Below are 18,238 nucleotides of genomic sequence, written 5' to 3' on the forward strand. Positions count from 1 at the left end.
TTTGTAGTGAGGTGGATGGACCTAGAGTCTGTCATACAGAGTGAAGTAAGTCAGAAAGAGAAAAACTAATACTGTATGCTAACACATATATATGGAATCTAAAAAAAAAAAGGTACTGATGATTCTATTTGCAGGGCAGGAATCAAGAGGTAGACATAGAGAATGGACTTGATGACATGGGGTGGGAGGGCGAAGCTGGGGCAAATGAGAGTAGCACTGACATATATACACTAATGAATGTAAAATAGTTGGCTGGTGGGAAGCAGCCGCATAGCACAGGGAGATCAGCTGGGTGCTTTGCGATGACCTAGAGGGGTGGGATAGGGAGGGTGGGAGGGAGGCTCAAGAGGGAGGGGATATGGGGACATGTGTATGCATATGGCTGATTTGCCTTGTTGTGCAACAGAAACAAGTATAGTATTGTGAAGCAATTATACTCCAATAAAGATCTATTAAAAAAATAGTAAAAAAAAAATTTTGTGTAGCATATTTGAAGTTTGCTAAGAGAGTAGATCCTAATAGTCCTCATCTGAAGAAAAAAATTCAATAAATAATAATATTTAAATAATATTAAATTATTAAATAATATTAAATAATATCTAATCATTAGATGATGTGGTGAGCATTTTTATTAAGCACATGCCCTTCAATATTCCCTCTATTTTTTCCTCAATGACCTTTCATCATCCAGCACACAAGCAAGATAATTACTGTTTTAATATGAAGATTTGAGTCTGTTCAACTTGAGAATGTCAATTCTGTATTTACTCCACCAAGCTTCTAGTTTTCAAAATAAACAAATGACTGGCTTGTAGTCAGAAACTACTTATATCTAACTGACCTGCCTATGAGACACCTGCTTTTTAAAGGGAGTGTTTCTTACTTCAATTCATTTTGGCATTACATGAATAGTTTCTGAAACCCTAGTGGAAATATATCCTTCAGAGGAGAGGTCCAGTATTTCACTCCAGATTCCACTGAGAATATTAAATTTTTTTTTCAGCTAAACAAAGTATCTTTTATTTGTGACATACAAGTACAACCAATGAGGGAATTCCTGGCAATCCAGTGGTGAGGACTCCATGCTCTCACTGCTGAGAGCTCAGGTTCAATCCCTGGTCAGGGAACTAACTAAAATCCCACAAGCCACATGGGGCAGCCAAAACAAACAAACAAACAAACAAAGAAAAAACAAAACAAAAAACCCCCCAGGAAAACAAAAACAAAAAACCCCAAAAACCAAATACAGGACTTCCCTAGTGGCGCAGTGGTTAAGAATCTGCCTACCAATGCAGGGGACACGGGTTCAAGGCCTGGTCCGGGAAGATCCCACATGCCATGGAGCAACTAAGCCCATGTGCCACAACTGCTGAGCCTGTGCTCTACAGCCCGTGCTCCGCAACAATAGAAGCCACCGCAATGAGAAGCCTGCGCACTGCATCGAAGAGTAGCCCCTACTCACTGCAACTAGAGAAAGCCCACGAGCAGCAACGAAGACCCAATGCAGCCAAAAATAAATAAATAAATAGATGAAAACAGACAAAAAACAAATACAACCAATGCAAAAAGAGGTCATTTTCCCCCTTTTCTTCCAGTGATAACAAGTTGCTAGAGAAAAAAATATATATATCAAGAAGGAGTTTATATTCAAAGTTTCCTCTAAAAAAAACAAACCAGGAAGGGTTAAAAAAAGAACCATAAACATGTCATACACACATCTGACATCAACGAAAATAACCTGAAATACGGTAGATACAGCTAAAGAAAAAATCTCAAAATTAATATTTTAACATCCCCCAAAGAAACAAACAAAAAATCCTGGTACAAAAGGCCTGCTATGTTTCTCAAAACCAAGACATTGGGGAAATGGAGAAAGATTGATAGTTGAGAACTGAATGGGCTCAAAACCAACAACAGGGTGACCTGCAGGTCTCAGGCAGCCCCTCCCCCGACAGCAGCCCTTGGAGGCAGCTGGACCAGCAGGGCCCAGCACAAAGCACCCATCTACCAGCGGGCTCGCTGCCAGGTACCCAGGGAGCAGAAAGAGAGAACGTACACTGAACTCACCTTATGTGGGATTTACGCTGGGTTCCCTTTCGGACACCTTTAGTGGGAGGCATCAGAAATCCATGATCTCTAAAAAAAAAAAAAAAAGTTTACTTTAATAAACTTGTTTTGGTTTTTAATGGAAAAAAAGAAAAGAAATCCATGGTCTAATACAGTAAATATTTATCATCCTGTGTCCTTTGAGAGACAGCAGGGATCAGAGGAAAATCTTTTCCTAAATATGCTTCTGTCGCCCCATGATTCTTGGAATGAGCCCTCCCATCCCCTCCCAGTCATTCAAATTCTTACCCTTGGGTAAAATCCCCTGGGAGCCAGCAGGGTAGGGGCAAAGGTGGACTTATTACTGTGTAAAGCTGCAAGGCCACGTCCACTGCTGGCTGGTCAAGAGCAACGCACAGCGCAGGGCTGGGCCGGGGGAAGGAGGCCGTGTGTACAGGGCCCCCCCTGCACAGGCGGGAACGGGGGTGGGTGTGGAGGAGGCGAGGCGGGGGGCGGAGCGGGGGAGAAGCAGGAACAGCTCCCGGGAGATCTGCCAGCACGGGCGGCCCGAGAGAGGGCAGAGGGTGGGACGTGAGCAGACAGCGGTCAGAAGGACGGACAGGCCTCCTCGTGAGCAACCTCACGAAGGCAGAACCTTTGGGACACTCCCTAAAGCAGAGCTCAAGGTTGTCCAAGGGAAGGCATTAGGTGCTTCTTCCTGGATAAGGATTTGGTCATTTTGTTCCCTGGAAGGGGAACAAGGGAAGAGATCGCCCTAGAGATCAGGGCGAGTTTAAACTCTATCCCACGAGAGGAGAGGAAGACCTTCTCCTGGCTCCCACCTGCTGCCACAGGTGATACCGGAAAGAAAAGCAGCTGTTTGGCCACTGAGAGGCGTTCCTGCTGCAGCCTGCGCTGCCAGCCAGGGCAGTGGCACTGGTGGCTCTGTGTGGCAGCGAGGGGCCAGGCGGGGGAGTGCGGGCAGAGGGGCCCGCTGCTGGCTGGGGGCTCTCTAAGCAGGCGGGGGGATGGGCGGGGCGGTGGGGAGGGATACCCACCTTCAGAGAGCTATCAGCGCCAAGAAAGGAGAGGAAACAGCACTAAATATGCCAGGAAAGAGGGGCCATTTTGGGGGAAGACGAGGGGCTCCCTGATGTTATTCTCCCCTTGAGAGTAAGAACTTGGGTATCTGGGCTGGCGTGAGAGGCAGAAGCAGAAAGAGTGGTGAGAGGTGACGGAGAAGAGCAGGCAGAGCCTCTGGCTGTTTTCTATGAAAGAAAAACTCAGTCACTGCCATGAGATCAAGAGATTAAGGTCAGGATGTAGCCAAGTCCAAAAGCCCGGAGAAGCCATAGTCCCCGTGGTAGGCCCCATTCACACCTGTTCCTGGTCCTCTCAGCCCCTCACTGGCAGCAATGGAGTGAGGGAGACAGCCTTCCTCCCTGAGTCATCTGGTCCCCTGGCACAGCTCTGCTCTAACTGTGGATCCATAAAAGCACAGCCATAAGGAGCTCTCTCGCTTCTTTGTGTCGCGGCACCAAAGACCTTCCCAAGGTCTCCATCCGAGCATCCCATCCATGAAACGGGAGGCTTTCCGAAGCCTCTCTCTACGCCTAAAAGCCCAAATCTACACCGAGTCCATTCCTCTTTGGGAAGCAGCCAGACCCTGATCCAGGGGTCCAGAACTTTCAGAAAGGCGGGTATAAACACTCCATTGTCCAACTGTGAGCGTGTGCTGGTGGTGGTGGCGCCGGCGGGCTTCTCAGGCATTCCCCTGGAGGAAAGTCGAGGAACCCTACGCGGAAGGGTTCTCACTCTCGCGAGAGCCGAGAGCCGAGTGAGCGGGCGGCCACTATGAGAGCATGCGCCTTGTGACCAGGCATCCGCCGGCTCTTCCCACAGCATCCTGTCCGGTCTGCTCCGTCCTGGCCTCCTGCTCTTCTAGGAGAGAGCGGGAGGGGCAGCGTGGCCCTCTCCTCCCCAAGGTTCTGTGCTCTCAGGGTGCAGCCTGGCACGGGGAGGGCTGAGGAGGCCACAGCTCTGAGGGCACCTGGTAAGCGGCATGAGGCCAGGGAGAGGACAGGCCTGAGAGAAGTGTTCTGGCTTGGGAGTGCAGGGACAGCAGCCACCAGAGTGCCCGCCCGCGTGGGAGTGCTGGCTGTCCCCAGACTTCGTCCTCCGGCTCGGGACCCCATTGGAGCAGCATCCGGACACGCTTGGGGGAGAGTCGTCGATTTCACATTGCAGCGCTTCTCTGAAGAACCTGTAGGCGCCACGATTGTGCTTACATACAGCTAACATAACTCTCTTCCTCTGTGTGCTGCTGGCCGTGATCTGCTGGATTGTATGAGGAGCTTGCCCAAGCCTTTCTGCCGCACCTTGCTCTCCATCTGGACTTCGTAGTGGTACAGGACTTCGTCCCTGCACACCACGTCAAACCGGAAGAGAGGAAGGGCGACATGGACCGAACTGTTTTTCCCAAGCGATGAGAGGTAATCCATCATTTCCTTGTGTTTCTCTCGGTCCTTCCAGCCCCAGTCGCGTCGCTCTTACATGGTTTACATGTTGGTCAGGTTGAAGGCCCAAACAGTGACTGGCTCCAGGCCAGACACTCGCTTACATTCAATGAAGACGTTTAACCCATTCCCATCATATTTCTTGAACACTGGGAAAGCCTCTAAAGGGTCTCCAAGCCTAGTCTCTTAAAGCTCTTTTGTCTTTTAATTCCCCCAAATGCAACAAGCATACAAACGGCAGGAAGGAAAACTTAGAAATAACACCATCTGAAGATTTTACTCTGAAAATGTTAAAAGGATCCTCCCCCAGCCTGTTTGTTTGCAATGAGTCTCCACTGTAGTTGTCAGTGTTTTTAACATCCAAGAATCTTATTGTTTTTTTTTTTTAAATTTTAACCGTCTTTTTTTGGTTTTAACCAGTTTTTAAATTGAAGTATAATTTATCAGTTGTCAGTTTTTGCCTCCTCACTGATTGATGAGAAAAATAATTCAGTACAAGTTTTGGTATGAAGGTGGATTTCAGTCTGGAAATTTATTGGGAAGTCTATCCAAATGTCCTAAAGTTAAGCAAGAATAGTCATTAAATATGCAAAAATAAAAATATCATGTGATAGGAATCAGAAAAAAATAGATGCCATAATAATTATAGCTATAATAGCATTAAAACAATGATTTTTATCAGTGACATAAACCAACGGTTTATTTTGGATGGGCTACAACTTAGTTTTATGGTTCTCCCTTGTTCAATTTTGGAATCTCTAGTACAAAAACTACAGATATCTGGGGGCTTTGATCCATGATGAAACCAAATAACTGTCCAATTTCTGTTGAGATGGATTGAAATTTGAATACTATTTTTGTGGCTATAGTATGCCACCTGCTTGGTGTATTAAAAAAAAAAAAGAAAAACTCTTGTTCTGCTTGAAAGCTTTCATTGTTTCACTACATTTCAAGTAACTTTGCGAGTAAAAGATGCTGGACTTTGGTGCTTGTATTTCAACCATTAGGAATACATTGCAGAGATAGGACAGCTGAATATTAGTAAAACCCAGCTGGTGAAAATTATTGCACTCCCATTCTCCTATTTATGAGACAATTTCTTAAATCTCTGAATTGGTTTCCAGACTGCAATCCCATAATCCCATTGTGTTTGGGAAAAAAATGAAAGATCTAGCAATGGCCAATTTAAAAAAGGGATCAATGGAGTTGAAGGCAAGGGGTGAGGAAAATGGTAGGCTATTATTTGAAATCTCATGGTGTGTCAGTTAGCTCTTACTGAATAACAAATCACCCCAAAACTTAGTGGTTTAAGACAACAACCATTTATTTGATTCTTGTTTCTTTGCATCGGGAGTTGGAATGCACAGGGTGATTCTTCTGGTTTAGGCTGGCTCTCATTTACCAGCAGATAAAAGACTGCAGTTAGTTGTTGGTCAGCTCTGCTTTTGGGGGTGGGGGTAGCTCTTGGCTTGGGTGGCAAGGCTGACTGGACCACATGCCTTTAGTCATTGATAGGCTCGTTTGGGCTTCTTCATATGGTGGTGGTGGTGGTGGTGGTGGTGGTGGTGGTGGTGGAGGTGGTGGAGGTGGTGGAGGTGGTGGTGGTGGTGGTGGTGGTGGAGGTGGTGGTGGTGGTGGAGGTGGTGGTGGTGGTGGTGGTGGTGGTGGTGGTGGTGGTGGTCTGAGGGGAAGCCCCAAAGCACAAGTGTTTTTCAGTCCTTGCATCATGTTTGCTAGCATCCTGTTGGTTAAACATGCCTCATGGCCAAGTTCAGAGTCAAGTTTGAGGGCGCTCAAACTTCCATGACAAAGAGGGTATGAATACAAAGAGATGAAGCATGTGTGGCCATTTTTCCAACCTACTGCATATGGTTTATTGAGTAAGATAAACCATTGAATTACGTGGGGAATCCTGACTGTATAATTTTGGCACAACTCAAAATCTGTCATGTAAAAAAATGTTTTGGAGATTTGGTCAAAGGCAGGATATGTTCAGCTAAAATTAATACTCTGTCCAAAAACTTTTGGGAACGTCGTTTGGCTGATCAGACATCATGAAATTCAGTCCGAAGGGGTTATGAGCTCTCTCTGCTCAGAATCACTGTAGTCTGTATTAGAAAATGCTGAGAATTGCTGCTTGGGTTCTAGAATGGCTATCTTAGATAATTCAGTGCAACCCATCCTATCCTTTTGTGTGTAGAATTTTATTAAAAGTATGTATTTTTAGCTTATATGCTTAACGTGTGTATAATTATAGCACAGATGAGTTTTAGTGAAGCAGTAGTTGTAAAGGCAAGTTAGAATACAATATTGTAGTTCTCAAGGGTTGAGAATTATTGATTCAGAGAGCTGAAAGAGGCATTTTTCCATCACTGCCTAATATTAGGGTGAGGCCAGAGTGTGACCCCTATCACTCACTTTTGGAAAGGGGCAGAAACTGCTCCTAGGTGATAGGATTCATCTAAAAAATAAAATACAATCTTATTCCCCACCCCATCTATTCTAGCCCACTCTACCCAAAACTTTGCTTTAGTATTTCAGGAAGTTCAAGAGGTTTGAATTTATTTGGTTTTAAGAAAAGAAACTGATTTAGTTCTTATCATCTAAATAATTAGCACCAATGTACATAAACTAAAGTTAAACTGTTTTCCACTTAGTATGTCAAATAAGAGCTTTCTTTTCTGCATTAAAACTTCCCTAAGTGACTCTCTTTGACTACTGCCTAGTGACTCTTTCCATCTCTTTTAAGGAATTTGTCAATTTTCAACCCTCTTTTTATGTTTCTTTCTTGCTGTCACATACCTGTTGCTCCAGAATTGGTTTGTGATGTCAAGCATGAATAGAATGCTAGATGCAGCACAGCCTCAGTAATTAGCATTACTTCAGAGGAGTGATTTGAAGCAGTGAAAGGTTTGAACTCAAGCTACTCTGAAGAAAAAAAAATTTATCGAATGATGTTTCCACACTCTCTTGAGCTCTTTGGATGTTTAAAAAAACAGTGAAAGTCAGCGGTACCTGACTTGAAGGAATTGGCACTCCATTTCAAAACCTGCTTATAAAAAAAAAAAAAAAAAAGAGACTAGGAAGGAAAGCTGTACTGCATAGCTACAGTGGGTGGAATGGATCTTGAAATTCAGAGATGAGCAACTCCATAAAAATTACTAGGAAAATTAGTCTTTCTTCAAGGAAGCGGGACTTGAGTGAAACTTATAGGAAGTGGAAATTCTCAAAATGAAAGTGAGGAATTGAGACCCTAAATCATAGCTGTTGGAGCCCTAAGGTTGGGAAGCATCTCTGTTTCCTAGATTCTGCTTTTAGAATTCATTCCAAGATCCTGAAGCGCCAAGGACAGAAGGGGCAAGCCAGCCCTGCAAGCCAGGGTCAAACTAGCATGGGATGTCCAAGGGCCAGAAGAAGAGTAGCCTGACTGAAGAAGAGGTTATACTAGGGAATAATTGGAGCCAGTGCTGGGTACATAAATAGAGCTGGATTAAGGAGGGCCTTGATTATCCAAATGAGGATCTTGAGTGTGATTTGTATACAGTAGAGACTCAGAATTGTTTGAAAAGAAATATATATATATTTAATGTTAAATATATATTTAGTATTAGAGCACTGAACTTACAGTTATTTGACTGAAGATGGGCAAGGAGTACCTGAAGGGGGAGCCCACAAACTGCTTTTACGACCAGATAACGGTAATTAGTAACCAGCTCATTATTTGTATACCAATGGCAGCAGTTGAAATTTTTTCTCTATTGGTTCCCCAATTCTGCAATCTTGTTAACACTTGCAATTGCCTCAGTAATATTTTTTGCATATATGGTACCACTGGAAGCTTCAGATTCCCCAGTTCAAACAACGCCAACTTCAAATTAGTGGTATCTAACTCAATAAACCATTACTTATGTTGAATGGTTATCTTAGAACTCTGAAGAGCTAGACAATAGAAATTATGCATTTTGATCTCAGGGTGTCTTAACATTAATCAGTGTGCTGTTATTACCAAAAAGGTAGTGTTATAGACAGAATTGTGTTTTCCTCTCCCCCAAATTCATATGTTGAAGCCCTAACCCTTACAGTGACTGTATTTTGGAGGGCTTTTTGGGAGATAATTAAAGTTAAAAGAGGTCATAGGGGTGGGGCCATGATCCGGTAGGATCGATGTCTTTATAAGAAGAGAAAGAGACACCTAAGAACTCTCTCTGTGTGAGCAGAGAGGAAAGCCATTGAGGACATGGTGAGAAGGGGGCCATCTACAGGTTGGGGAGAGAGATCTCACCAGAAACTGAATTTTCCAATGCCTGGTCTTGGACCTCTAGCCTCCAGAACTGTGGGAAAATAAATTTCTGTTGTTTAAGCCACCCAGTCTTTGGTGCTTTGTTATGGCACCCTGAGCAGACTAATACAGACAGTAACCCTCAAAATGAAGGACATTAGGCATGTGTGCTGGGGCTTACAGCTGCTTAATATGCCTTGTTGTCCATAACCGATTTCTAGGGATAGTAAGCATCTAGGGTTGCAGGTTTCCATTAGAATTACTTTAAAGAATGTGAGGTTCCAGATCTTGACTTTGTCATCCTCGTGTACATACAGCTCTCAAGTGTCAGGGGATCATTTCTTGACAAAACCTTAGCAAGGGCTATTGTAAATTTTGATCATGGGTGAGAAATTCATGAGAAAATTTCTCTGAGGAAGACTGCACTTTTGTGCAGATGAGAGTAGTTATGTTTCCTAAACTGTACAGAGTATTGATCCACAGGTTCTAATTTAAGTTGGTGAGTGACTGATCTCTTGACAATGCAGGACTGACACATCTATTTGTGTAGTGAGTAGATTGCCATTTGGCTTATGGGCGTTATTTGATACTATGCCAACAAGCCCTTTCTCCTGAACAGACCTGTGTTGCAATTTGCATTTTGTACAATAGTTGGTTTCTAGGGAGAATCAATATGATTTTGAAAGGTGATTCTCACCTACGTTTCCTAGCAGTCTTTCAGGTTTTCCATTCCCTTAAAAATCAATTTGTGCGATTCTAAGGTTAAAGCTTTTCTGTCAGAAACTATTTGTGCCACAGGAGGCATAATAATAATATTGCCTCCCTCCCTCCCTTTCAAAATGCTACCTGTTTTAATCTCTTGGTAATACAAAAAAATCTATTAATTCAAGCAGAACCTATTAAGATGTCTTGTTTTCAGTGTTTTAAAAAATGTTGTTTTAGGGGCTTCCCTGGTGGCTCAGTGGTTAAGAATCCGCCTGCCAGTGCAGGGGACACGGGTTCGAGCCCTGGTCTGGGAAGATCCCACATGCCACGGAGCAACTAAGCCCGTGTGCCACAACTACTGAGCCTTCGTGCCACAACTACTGAAGCCCATGTGCCTAGAGCCCGTGCTCTGCAACAAGAGAAGCCACTGCAATGAGAAGCCCGCGCACCACAACGAAGAGTAGCCCCCGCTCACCGTGACTAGAGAAAGCTTGCGTGCAGCAACGAAGACCCAACACAGCCAAAAATAAATAAATAAAAAATGTTGTTTTAGTAGGATACTTACTGTAGTTTCAAGATCAGTTCTGGTCATTTGGAACCGAAGCAATTCTGCCTCACCCGGTGTGATTGCAGCCCAGAATTGGTGTTCTCTGTCATAACCAGATTATGCCTAAATGCTGGTGCTTTACCTCATGGCGCATTTTATGGACTTTTCAGACAGCCTTCCTGCTCCCTGGCTGAGAGGCTTCAACATTTCCTGAAGTTGGCTATGTGTGCCCTGGCTGACCCCTTTCAGCCTCTTTCTGCATGGCTCACCCCATCTCTCCAGCCATCCCCTGGGACAGGGTCCCTCAGAGGTCGCTCAAGCCTATCTTCTGCTGTGCCCACTCTAGCCCTTAGGAAACATGTCCCCTCCACCCACTGTGGGTGCAAGCGCAGCTTTCTTCATCCCAGCCTTCTCTTCTTGCCCTGCAGTCCAAAGGCATTCCAGCCAGCTTCTCTCTGTAAGATCTTCCAGATAAGAGCAGGCCCCAGTGTCTGCACTCTCCATCCGCAGAGGACATGGGTTAAACTCTTTCCCAGGCGCCAGGCAGACTAACACACAGCTGCCTCTCAGCAAACATCCCCCTGGGGCACCCTCCTCTGAGGTCCACCCTTCATCCTCCATTCTGTCTGAGTAGTCCTCTGGAAGCTCTGTCCTTTGCTGAGGGTGGGAGTGGGGACTCCTCTAACAGGTTGGGGTGGGAATATAACACTGATAGTTCTGTTCAAAGACCTCACCAATAATCTCAAGTAATTTCTTAGTTTCGTTTCCAATATCCTGGCGATTGGTGAGGCGTAAAGGATTATAGTTTTCAGTTTTTTGGGTGCTTCTTAGCCAGTCCTGAATGTGTATTTGGCACTTCTCTTTAGAATGTAGGGACATATGACACCTATTCATTTCAGCTGAGATTAGGAAAAGTCCCATTTAACATTCTATTATAAGAAGAATGATTGGAATTGAGAAGCGGAGGGAATCGACATAAGACTAATCACGATGAAATCTAAAAATAAGCCATCAGCAACTTATAATCAAGGTAGAAAAGCAGGACAGAAAAATATGTTTTATAATTGTGAGCATTGCAATGCATGATACTAGGGACAGCTAAGCACAGATAATAAATACACCATATGCTACCTAGGCCCCTATTTTGAGAGCTTTTTATAGGACATGTACATGAAGTGCCAAACTACAGGGAACATATTAAAGAGTACAGCTTAGCAAAGCGTTCACATCCATCAAGCAGCATTTGATTCTTAGGTTTATTGTGTCACATCTAAGATAATGAGATTGTTAATTGAGTTTACCGTTAAATATGTATATATATAAGTGAGTGAAGGAAGTGCACCAAAATTTTGTAAATAACAGTGAAAATTTGATAGAACCGTTAGCAGTTATTCTTTTTATGCTCTTAAAATAAATTTTTATTTTAGAGTAGCTTTAGATTCACAAAAGAGTTGCAAAGATAATACAGTTAGTTCCCATGTATTCCATACCAAATTTACAGGATTATAGTGAGAATTAAGCATAAGTGCCTGGAACATGGCTAGAACTCAATAAATGTTTTAACTACTATTATTATAAGTGGTAGTAGTAATATTCTGGCAACATGATATAGATGAGGAGGTAGATGAACCTGTGATTCGTCTGAGACCGACACAGTAGTTTAGAGTAACTGAGATAATGGTCAACATGAACTGTGGAGATGTTCCCAAGGTTGATAAGACTCCTTGGGTAGAGTCAGACAACAGTCAGAACCTTGGCCTCTGTGGGCAGATAGGAAGGGCTCAGTCTATGGGCAGAGCATCAGAGCTGGGGATCCTCAATCACACATGGGCATGAGATCTTGCTCCCTGTGGCTTATTAAGCATCCATCCGTGTTATGGGCTAAATTGTGTCCCACCTCCAAGATTCATATATATATATATTTTTTAAGGTACGTGGGCCTCTCACTCTTGTGGCCTCTCCCGTCGCGGAGCACAGGCTCCGGACACGCAGGCTCAGTGGCCATGGCTCATGGGCCCAGCTGCTCCGCGGCATGTGGGATCTTCCCGGACTGGGGCACGAACCCGTGTCCCCTGCATTGGCAGGCGGACTCTCAACCACTGCACCACCAGGGAAGCCCCAAGATTCATATTTTTTAAAAAATTTTTTATTGGAGTATAGTTGATTTACAATGTTGTGTTAGTTTCAGGTGTACAGCAAGGTGAATCAGTTATACATATACATATATCCACTCTTTTTGAGACTCTCTTCCCATGTAGGCATTACAGAGTATTGAGTAGAGTTCTCTGTGCTATACAATACATTCCTAATATTCATATGTTGAAACCCTAACTCCCAGTACCCCAGAATGTGACTGTATTTGGTGATAGGGCCTTTGAAGAGAAGATTAACTTAAAATGAGGCAATTGGGATGGGCCCTAGTTCAATTTGACTTTGTCCTTACAAGAAGAGGAAATTTGAACACACACAGGGACACCAGGGGAAAGACCATGTGAGGACACAGCAATAAGGTGTCCATCTGCAAGCCAAGGTGGGGGGCCGCAGGAGAAAGCAAGTCTGCTGACACCTTGATCTTGGACGTCCAGCCTCCAGAATTGTGAGAAGATAAATTTCTGTAGTTTAAGCCACCCAGTCTTTGGCACTTTGTTACGGCAGCCCTGGAAACAAATACAGACATTGAGCTGGGATAGGGGGACAGTAGAATAAGGTTGACAGGTAAGAACCAGAGAAGAGGCTGGGCTAGGAGTTAAGGTGCACAGGGGCAAGAAGAGCTGGGAGCATAGGCAGCAAAGATGACCCAGGGAGCAGCACAGCCCCGCTTAGGATATGCAACAGGACTGGGGAGGGGTCAAAAATAGTTATTTAGGAGGTAGAAGTAGAGCCCGGTACGCCTCTATGTGGGAAATGTATTGATAGATTCACCTCTGAGGGACTGGAGAAGGAAGGCAGAGACCCCATAGATGATGAGGTGCTGAAGGTAGGAGTGGATCATCAGTGATTTAACTGCTTATGGCATAATTTGGTTTATTATTAGGGGTTGTGATTTTTCTTTGGGTCAAAGTATGATTTTATGCTGTGTGGAGTGTGCATGTTTGTGTGTAAAACTGTATATTTAAGGAATATATTTTAGTTAAGTTTACTGCAGTCTTAAGGCTATCTGAGTAGATAGGGCATTCACTCATGTTTTTCCGTTGCCTGCACTTCTTTTTTTTTTTTTTTTTAACGTCTTTATTGGAGTATAATTGCTTTACAATGGTGTGTTAGTTTCTGCTTTATAACAAAGTGAATCAGCTATACATATACATATGTTCCCATATCTCTTCTCTCTTCCATCTCCCTCCCTCCCACCCTCCCTATCCCACCCCTCTAGGTGGTCACAAAGCACCGAGCTGATCTCCCTGTGCTATGCGGCTGCTTCCCACTAGCTATCAATTTTACATTTGGTAGTGTATATATGTCCATGCCACTCTCTCACTTTGTCCCAGCTTACCCTTCCCCTCCCCGTGTCCTCAAGTCCATTCTCTAGTAGGTCTGCGTCTTTTTTCCCGTCTTGCCCCTAGGTTCTTCATGAGCTTTTTTTTTTTTTTTAGATTCCATATATATGTGTTAGCATAAGGTATTTGTTTTGCTCTTTCTGACTTACTTCACTCTGTATGGCAGACTCTAGGTCCATCCACTTCACTACAAATAACTCAATTTCGTTTCTTTTTATGGCTGAGTAATGTTCCATTGTATATATGAGCCACATCTTCTTTATCCATTCACCTGTTGATGGACACTTAGGTTGCTTCCATGTCCTGACTATTGTAAATAGAGCTGCAATGAATATTTTGGTACATGACTCTTTTTGAATTATGGTTTTCTCAGGGTATATGCCCAGTAGTGGGATTGCTGGGTTGTATGGTAGTTCTATTTTTAGTTTTTTAAGGAACCTCCATACTGTTCTCCATAGTGGCTGTATCAATTTACATTTCCACCAACAGTGCAAGAGGATTCCCTTTTCTCCACACTCTCTCCAGCATTTATTGTTTGTAGATTTTTTGATGATGTCCATTCTGACCGGTGTGAGATGATATCTCATTGTAGTATTGATTTGCATTTCTCTAATGATTAATGATGTTGAGCATTCTTTCATGTGTTTGTTGACAATCTGTATATCTTCTTTGGAGAAATGTCTATTCAGGTCTACTGCCCATTTTTGGATTGGGTTGTTTGTTTTTTTGATATTGAGCTGCATGAGCTGCTTGTATGTTTTGGAGATTAATCCTTCATCAGTTGCTTCATTTGCAAATATTTTCTCCCATTTTGAGGGCTGTCTTTTCATCTTGTTTATGGTTTCCTTTGCTGTGCAAAAGCTTTTAAGTTTCATTAGGTCCCATTTGTTTTTTTATTTCCATTTCTCTAGGAGGTGGGTCAAAAAGGATCTTGCTGTGATTTGTGTCATAGAGTGTTCTGCCTATGTTTTCCTCTAAGAGTTTTATAGTGTCTGGCCTTACATTTAGGTCTTTAATCCATTTTGAGTTTATTTTTGTGTATGGTGTTAGGGAGTGTTCTAATTTCATTCTTTTACATGTAGCTGTCCAGTTTTCCAAGCACTACTTATTGAAGAGGCTGTCTTTTCTCCATTGTATATCCTTGCCTCCTTTATCAAAGATAAGGTGACCATATATGCGTGGGTTTATCTCTGGGCTTTCTATCCTGTTCCATTGATCTCTGTTTCTGTTTTTGTGCCAGTACCATACTGTCTTGATTACTGTAGCTTTGTAGTATAGTCTGAAGTCAGGGAGCCTGATTCCTCCAGCTCCATTTTTCTTTCTCAAGATTGCTTTGGCTATTCGGGGTCTTTTGTGTTTCCATACAAATTGTGCAATTTTTTGTTCTAGTTCTGTGAAAAATGCCATTGGTAGTTTGATAGGGATTGCATGGAATCTGTAGATTGCTTTGGGTAGTAGTCATTTTCACAATATTGATTCTTCCAATTCAAGAACATGGTATATCTCTCCATCTATTTGTATCATCTTTAATTTCTTTCATCAGTGTCTTATAATTTTCTGCATTCAGGTCTTTTGTCTCCTAAAGATGCTACCAGAAAACTACTAGATCTAATCAATGAATTTGGTAAAGTAGCAGGATACAAAATTAATATGCAGAAAACTCTTGCTTTCCTATACACTAATGATGAAAAATCTGAAAGTGAAATTAAGAAAACACTCCCATTTACCATTGCAACAAAAAGAATAAAATACCTAGGAATAAACCTACCTAAGGAGACAAAAGACCTGCCTGCACTTCTAAACATGGCGTCTCTCAACAGTTAACAACTGAATTTTAACAATTCTGTTGTTCTGTGTCAAATTCAGTAATAAATTTTTCAATAGAACATCCTTATAGAAAATGGCAGAATAGAAAAATTTTACACTGAGAACAAAATTGACAGCCCAATTATATTTTGAGGCTTAAATGTTAGGTGAAACTAGTTGATGTCATAATTGTTTAACATTCCAAAAATTTACTCCAGTAATGATTTGTTTTGGGTTTATTTCATTACCTGTATTTTGATATATTCTTGTAATTTGTATATTCCCTTGTTCCTTTATTTACTTGTTTATCCCCAAAGTTAACTTTTCTGATATTCTGGCATATTATGAAGTTGATTAGTAGAGCACACAGAAATAATTCGTATTGAACATTGGATAATAACATTATGGCCAGTAGAGGGCATCAAGTAATGGTCACAAGTACAGGTTTTGAAGAGATAGAAATATTGGTGTTCTAACTGCAGGACAATTTCAGCCAAAGCATATGTACGGAAATAATTCCATGATGTAAATGTGTTTAAAGCACCATGGTTACATTACCCAGTGATCATTTTGTGTCTTGGTCACTATAGACATGCCTTAGGTATACATTTTGAAAATAAGAGTAGCTCTTATGTTGAAATGGAAATTGTTGAATTTTGACATTCTTCGGCAAAATATAAAGGGTTAAATATTTTTTAAAATGGTATGATTTCTAACTTTCGAAATATGTATATACAGCCTCCTAGCATCTCTGTCTCCTCATCTCAAATGTGGAAGATTGAGGAAATGCTCTCCAAGGTCTTTTCTAGTTACACAGTACCATAATGTGACAATGAGTCTCTTCATCTGGGATTACCACCGCGAAGAGAATTTAGAGGCATCCTGTCTATCAGCCACTGGAGGGCTCCCTCGATCAAACCGGAACTTGGATTGAATGTGCCATGCAGTTTTCGGACTTTGCATGACTGATTTCTTAGCGTTATTTATTGAAATAGAACCCTTATTTGCATTGCATTATCTTACACAGTTTTAGAGATTTTTCTAATTTCACTTCCTACCCACTCCAATCTCTTTCTTTCTCTGGCTTTGTAGTTTATCAAGGCACCTTTTTGAGTTTTATGTCATTTAAGTCTAACAACAACCTGGGGAGTAAATATATATATGTATGTATATATATATATATATATATTTTTTTTTTTAATGGATGAAGAAACTGAGGCTCTGAGAGACTAAGCAACTTTTCCCGATGTCATGCAATAATTTTAGAGTGGGAATTTAAATCTAGGTTGTTACTCCACATTCTCTTTTCGGTCCACCAGAGTAAGTCTTGACTCAGTTCCCGGTATGTTACTTGAGAGGAGTAATTTATTAAGCTGTAACTATTCATGGATATATTTTCAAGAATCATAAGCCTTTAGAGGTGGGAGGAATTAGCTGTTCTAATTCCCCATTAACGAAAACACTTAGGGCTTTTTCCATCTCTCCAGCTTTTATTTCATCTCATCTCCTGTGTTGGTCTCATTGGCTCAGGCTCCTTCAAATAGCAGAGCATATGGTCACCGGGTTCCTCTTTTTACAGTCCCCAGGGACCATGCATGAGTCCCAGGGAAGGACTTTGGCCAGGCCTTGGTCACGTGCCTGCTTCTCTCTGGGGGTGGTATTACAGTGCTTGCTGTAGTTGAAAGCCTCCCTGGAGCCACAGGAAGTGGGTTCCAGGGGAAATTCTCCATGCTATTGAGGGAACTGTTTCCAGAAGAAAAGAGAAGGAAAATGGTTTCTGAGCACGGGCTGCTGGCCCAGGGTGGGTGCCTCAGGGAAGGTCTGTGGGCAGCCCCGGAACAACAGGAGGACCTGGGTGTCTGATGGTTACCAAAGGAGTAAGGAACACAGAAAACAAACTTCACTTATCTAACTCCTTTCCTGGGGTCAGCCAATGAATGTAACCAAGAGCAAGCATAGGAAAGACCCAAAGAGTCTAGGAGTGTTAAGGGTAGAACTGCAGAAATATCCCATCAGATACTTTTTGGCTACCAATGTAACACAACCAAGCAAAACGAAGATTCTTGGCTTTTCCTGACAGTGTAGGGCCAGTCCTCTCAGTGAGGAGGGTTGATGTGCCCCCACATCTGGGGCTTACTCCCTGTATTGAGGCTTTTACAGGACACACAGGGCTGGGAATCACAGCTTCCTGGAGGGTACCAAACTCACAGAACATGGTCTGGTGGTGTGCAGGGAGCCACGTGAGCCGTTTCTCAGAATGATGACTTAGGCGCACATTTAAATCTCTTCTGTTAATGGTGGTGTCAGTTTTGGAACTTAAGCACATTTTCTAGATTAAAATGCAAAGTAAAAAGCATTTCCTTGGGAAATCATCTTTTCTTAACGTCTCCTTATGGCCTGCTTTATGTTTTTGTGTCCTGCTGTTGGACTCTGGGTTTGCAATGTCCAATGCAGGCAGGTGGGAGAGAGGCTGACTAAATTAACAGGAGCAACTTTCTGCCTTTTCCCATTTGCTTTCCATTTCTCTTGTCCTTTTCATTTCCTTGAAAAAGACAAAGTGCCTGGACTTCCCCAGCCATCCAGTGGTTAACACTCTGCGTTTCCAATGCGGGGGGGCGTGGGTTCGATCCCTGGTCAGGGAACTAAGATCCCACATGTTGCACGGCCAAAAACAAAACAAAAAGAACAAACAAACAAGAAAAGACAAAGGGCCCAATGGTTTACATGGTCTCAGGATCCAGGTTAGTTAAATTCTTCATGCTCAGTTACTCTCTTTAATGTTGCCTGAGGAGGATCTTTAAGATCTACCGATTTTATTAGGACAACAAAAGGATTAGTTGAAAAG

The 18,238-nt window shown here is 42.7% G+C and overlaps 1 pseudogene; it reads right to left on the reverse strand.

Moving 5' to 3' along the window:
* Positions 1-3,987: 3,987 nt before the first annotated feature.
* On the reverse strand, positions 3,988-10,240 carry LOC101283384 (N-alpha-acetyltransferase 40-like; annotated as a pseudogene).
* Positions 10,241-18,238: the final 7,998 nt, after the last annotated feature.

This window comes from Orcinus orca, chromosome 12 (genome assembly GCF_937001465.1).
Source record: "Orcinus orca chromosome 12, mOrcOrc1.1, whole genome shotgun sequence".
Classification (NCBI taxonomy): domain Eukaryota; kingdom Metazoa; phylum Chordata; class Mammalia; order Artiodactyla; family Delphinidae; genus Orcinus; species Orcinus orca.